This window comes from Pteropus vampyrus, unplaced genomic scaffold, assembly GCF_000151845.1.
Source record: "Pteropus vampyrus isolate Shadow unplaced genomic scaffold, Pvam_2.0 Scaffold101, whole genome shotgun sequence".
Classification (NCBI taxonomy): Eukaryota; Metazoa; Chordata; class Mammalia; order Chiroptera; family Pteropodidae; genus Pteropus; species Pteropus vampyrus.
Genome location: NW_011888882.1, coordinates 6,440,686 through 6,446,637, shown reverse-complemented (window position 1 = coordinate 6,446,637; position 5,952 = coordinate 6,440,686). Strand labels below are relative to the sequence as shown.

Here is a 5,952-nt window from a genome sequence, read left to right as displayed (position 1 = left end):
AGTTTTCAATTAAATAATTATGTGTATACTAAGAATATTGTGATTGTTATTATTATATTAGTCACATCAAAACCACTTCAAAACATAATCCCTATTTGCCACAAATAGCACTGAACTTATTTTTACCCAGCCAAGTACTCCTGCTGAGAATGACTAAATTTATCAAATTTTACACTATTAGATATTTATTAAAAGGTTACTGGTTTCTTTTTGGTTATATAGATGACAGAGAAAATTCTATGTTCTTATTATACCATTATTACATTTTAAAGATGATAAAACATTGCCTAAAGGGTTACGTTTTTATTTAATTGGTAAAAATTGATTTATAAGTTTGCAGTTAAGTTTTTGATTCTGTTTGGATTACAAATGCTTTCCCCTATGCATTTTGTATTTTCTCTAAATTACACACTTAGAATGATTTCAAGGTACAGAATTTTCCATGTCAAAGAATAAATTTGATTAATCTACCTTAAAGTATTCACAATCTGCTGTTAATGTAAGTGTCCATTAAGCGTTAGCATTTATTAGTTTAGATTTTGGTACAATATATTGTCAGAACTGTAATCTTTAGACAAGTGAATTAACCCTATGAAAAGCTTAGGCACACCTATTCTTGGTTTTCTATTTTAAGGAAAAACTTAAAATGGTGGAAAAGTTTACTATAGCATTAAAAGAATTTTTTTAGATTAAACTTATAAAAAGATTTAGTTGTGGGTTTTATTTTGTAATTTTATTTTATGGATTTGCACTCTGGATTTTTGTTGTAATTTTATTTTACCCTCATTATTATTATTATTATTATTATTATTATTATTATTATTATTATTTGCTTTGCTGTTTTGATCATGAATGACTTAGATATCTGGAACTGGAGAAAAGACCTCTTTACCTTGCACTAGAATTTTCAAGTGTGTATGAAAGAAAGCACTTCTTTTTAATAGTTTGATTTTAAGTTGTCATAACCTGTAATTTTGTTAAAAAGGAAGAAAACCCATCAGCTGAGTACTGACAAATAGCCCTATAGTTTTATGGCATTGCTATTCCTCTGATTGTAGCTTAGGGGATGGCCATGTTTAATAAACAGACAAAAATTCTGGTATCTTGCCAATATGAGACACTTGAGATAACAGTATGATTAAGGGTATGCTTCTTCTGGTTCCAGGGACTAAAAGTCTTAAAGTTCATTGGCATAAAATTTTACCACACTTGTTATTGAACTTCTTTTCACTTCAGACCAATAGTTAGTTACCTGCCAAGCAAAATTGTTGTTTAAAAGCCATATTTTTCTCTATCGATTTATATTATAATTTTATGTTTCTATTAAAATTATTTTGGTCCAAAATAGGATAAAGAGCACCTTGCAAACTACGTATAGTAACATGTCGTTTATTCAGAACCGTTAAGGAAGTGCTTAATTAATCCCCTTAATAACCAAACTTATTTTAATCATGGTGGTGAAAATCATATTCACATATATTACATAATTTCTTGCTCTCTTAGAAGATATTACAAATAATTTAGCCTCTTTTTGATGCCAGAAGTCACTATTATAAGCATTAATTACTGCTCTAGAGGCTTTTTGTTCATACTAGGAACATGAGTCTATTGATGAGGTTCTTTAAATGTCTGTGTCTTCTTTTTTAGATTTCTCTCTTCCCTTTCTAATGGTTACCTCTGATTTTAGGTATGATTACCTACCTTTTGCAATTACATACTTGCATGCAATTGGCCGGGGAACCTCATAACTAAACTTATTAAAAGTGAGACCCAAAAAGTCCAAAATAAAATTGAACATGAGTAGGCCCTTAGTGAGAAGGGCCTAACGGGCTCTTTGATGAAATTTCTCTTGTCACTTCTCATCTTCAAGAGCCAATTTATATTTCAAGATGCACCTCTCATGTCCCCTTCTCTGTGAAGCCTTCCAAGACTAGTCACTTCTTCCCTCATCAGTGCATAATTTTAAAGACTTTAACATAATTAGTACACCCAGCTAGTACACCCAGAGCTAAGAACCCAGGCAGTATGTCTGTGACCTTAACCACTTCACTATTATTAAGAAAAATTATCCAAAATTTAGAAATAAGGTGTGGGGTAAGAGGCTACATGTCCTGACAAAGTCATGCTGGGGCATTGTTTAACAGGCAGGGTTTCATTCTTGAGAATGTGTCTGTGTTTAAACTTGCTATTTACCATTTGATTAGAACTCAGACACTATAAAGTTACAAAATAATTCATAGATTTCTCTCTGGTGGACAAGATATCCTCAAAAGTCATGGTTTTACTAACCTGTAGGCTGTTAGCCAAGTGTGTATCTAACCTAGTAATCTTATTCCAACCTTCTTTTTAATGCTGTAAACACCTAGTTTACCATTTTATTGGATCCCTCATTAATGAGACAAAATAATTTATAAACGTGTTAATTTTTTATTTGTATAAGAACATGTCGTTAACTTTATTAAAATCATACTTTGACTCTCTACTGTCTTTTTGTTGTATTAAAGAATGAAATTTTACCATTTTGAACCATCTTTGACTTTTTTTTTTTAGTAAGAGAAACAGATACATAATTTATACTTTCCTCAAAACCAAACTATTTTAGGAGAGCAGGGAAATTGTTCAGGCTACAAGGAAGTAGTTAGGTGTCCCAACTACTTCCTAAAATCACTAACCCAAAGCTCCCATAGGTCTTTGTAAATATTTCTTTTGTGATCTCCAAATGGCTATCATCTGTGTAGCTGCCTCACCCACGACTAGGAGTTTTGAAAGGACACAAGCCCTGTCTTGATAAACCTGAGATGATACTTGACATAGTACGCTCATGATAAGTGTCGAAAGAATGAATTTTGAGTATGTGAAATGTTTTGGAATCTGTAAAGTATTACAAAATATTTTTTTCTCTAGTACTTCTATAAGTACTCTTGTACTTCTTATATAAATATTTACTTTCTTCCCAGTTTGAAGGAGGAAATGATAAGAATTTTTCCCCACATCTTTCACGTTGGTGAGTTGCCATGCACAATAGTAAAACAGAAGCGATGGAGTTTAAATTACTTTGGACCAGCACGGCATCTTAGGTTCACGTTCCTCTTGGCCTAGGTGGCCAGTTGAATACGATTTGTTTTTCCTCCTTTCCTAGAAATAAAAGTAATTTCCAGAAATTCCACACCATGTTTTTATGTGAGTATATTAATCTGCAGTGGCTAAAACCTTTGCTACTGAGATTATTTTGGACAGTTGTGGTGTTGAACTGACCTTTGGAACATGCATCATCTATCCAGCAATGTTTTAAATAGAATGATCCCTTTCTATAACTGTATCTGTTTCAGCTCCAGGAAACATTTCTGCAAGACTAACCTGGGTTGTAGACATAGACTCTGGAGGCTTCAAACATCATCTCTTACTACACACAGCTATCACCAAGTAATTAAACTGTCGGAAGGCGGCTTTGTTCTGAGAGATTAAACAAGTTGCCTCTGTCTCAAAAGCCTGAGGACTACATTTAGAATCAGCAGAGATTTTATTTTTCAATTAAATCATGTTTATGGCTAACTCTATTTTCACGGAACATAGAAACAAAAATCTTAAAAAAAAAAAAAAAAAAGAAAGACACGCACCTCTTTAAGCGATCTTATCAACCAGGTGAGGAGCTGTGCAGGAAACTGTGGGCAGCTGTTTCCCTAGTCTACCAAGGGGGAAGTAGTGCTCAGAAACAGGTAAGCAACAGGGCTGATGGCTTCTGGGAGAAGCAGAATATTTCCTCCTCCATCTGCTGTTGTTTCCTATTAAAGGGGAAAAGAAAGGAAAAGAAATTATATGAAAGAATGACAAAAGCAAAAAATTTTCCCAGTTTTTGACGTTATGCATATTCATCTCTTGTCAAGGTAAAGTCTGACTTCAGCATGTAAGAACAGGTCTTTTTAAAATTGGTCTATATCAAGTCAGCTGATAATAAGAGGTCGGGCATGAGTTTTTCACTTTTATTTTCTATGCATCTGTGTCGTGAGAATTATTTACAAGAAACATGGATTTAGGTTATTTTTAAAAGGCGATATTATAAAAACAGTAGGTAGTAAGATGGTGAAATTGCTAATTCTTTCTTGATTTAGATCAGTGGCTCCTAAACTTGGCTTATCATCAAGATTACCTGGGGAGTTTTAAAAATACAGGTTCTCAGGCCCCACCCTGGGAGGTTCCATTCAGGTCTGGGATGGAGCCCAAGAACCTATTTTTAAGAGGTTCCACAAGTGATTCAAATGAACAGCAGGCTTGGGAACCTAGGGTATAAATTATTAAGGTGGTTCCTTGCAACATTTTTTCTCCAACATTGAAAGCAGAGTGTTTTCTACAAAACCTCAAGAGATTTTTTTAAGTGATTAATCAAATCAGCCACACAGGGTCAGTCTCTCTCTATAGGTGCGTGGCTGAAAGTGAATCTCACTTACAAAGCAGGAACCAAACTGGCAAGCTAGGCCAATTGGTGTGTCTCTCCAGTAAGTGGTGACAACCAAATGCCTTTTGCCTTTTGCACCAGAGGCTGAGGCATGCTTTCTTAGCTAGAGAAAATGGGATGACGCCCTAGACTCTTCCATGAATTTTCTCTGCCAGACTTGTGTCAAAACAAGTTGTCCTGAGACCAAGCACACCTATAGCATTGATAATATGTTGATAGCTGTCAAAATGATGAGGCTTCGGGCCCTTGTCAGAGTGGGCAACTTGGGAGAGGTGTGCACAGGGCCTTCTGCGGGACCCTTTGAGCTGTCTGTCAAAGGGAGAACTCATTAATGTCAGTTGGCCAGGTCAGCCATGAGTTGTTGATTTGTTTGTGAAACAATCACCCAATTTTATTGTTAAAATAATCACCAAATATTCCTGCAGATGTCCTGCTTTGAGAAAGTTCAGTACCCATATCTAAACTTTCTAAGTTTGCAACAGATAAATTTGAGGGAGGTTTGTTCATTTAAAATAAAACGTGGTCAGATTTGCACCATCCCTCTTTGCACACAGCCCTTCAGTGATTTGGGCCTGTCTGTACAGGACGGTCATGGGATAAGCCAGGGGTCTCTGGTTCATCAACAGTCTCAGAAAACAGGAATACACTTCTCCCAGCTCCAACGAAGGACTCCCTCAGGGAGAATAAGGGAAACGTCTTTGGCTTGTGTCTGTGAGATTAATTTGTCCAAGATCCACAGTACAACTAATAACTCCAGTTCCCATACGCAAAAACTGAGACGAAAACATAACATGTTAGTTGGCTTAATGCAGTTTGAATGCTAAACTTTAGCATTAGGTAAGATATCTATTAAAAATGTGAACCAAAATTCAATTAAACAACAAATCTCATTTAAGAAATATGCACGGATTATATGCTTTATGGTGTAAACTGCATTTGGTTCAAACCAAATGTGCAGACAGATGGGCTGAGTAACAAAGGAATGAGCACGGTGGATAGCAGCCTTGCCAAAGCAGAGCTGCCTCAGGAGGTGCCTCTGACGTCCGCGTTGCTGTATGTAGCATCTCAGCAAAATACATTTGGGTTTATTTTTTTGAAAGAACATGAAGGGATTTCTCCCATTTCTTTTGCAAATATCTACCGGCCTCAATTTTAAGACTGGCAATATTTTTGCCATGGTCACGGTCCAAAAAGAATAACCTTTATCTGCATTCCCATCACTTGTGTCCATTGAATAACTGTCTGTCTAAGCCTCTCTACTTTTAGAAATGGTCGTTTGTTTGTTTGTTTGTTTGTTTGTTTTGTTTTTCTTGGGAAGGGGGCGTTTGAGACAGAACTTTCAAATGCAGAACAACCATCAGAACCTTTGTAAACACTGTGTGGGAATCACCAGACATGTCCTTGCTTGTGCTGCTTTGAAAGTCATGCCTCCCTCATTCCATTCAGACTTCTTTGAGGGTAAGCAGCTGTCTCCAGCCATGTGAGCACTGTCTCATTTG

General features: G+C 35.8%; 1 protein-coding gene across 1 annotated transcript in view; it reads left to right on the top strand.

Annotated features, from left to right (window-relative positions):
- ARMC2 (armadillo repeat containing 2) overlaps positions 1-5,952 on the top strand; it is an 87,786-nt gene that overhangs the window by 62,286 nt on the left and 19,548 nt on the right. The window lies entirely within an intron of this gene.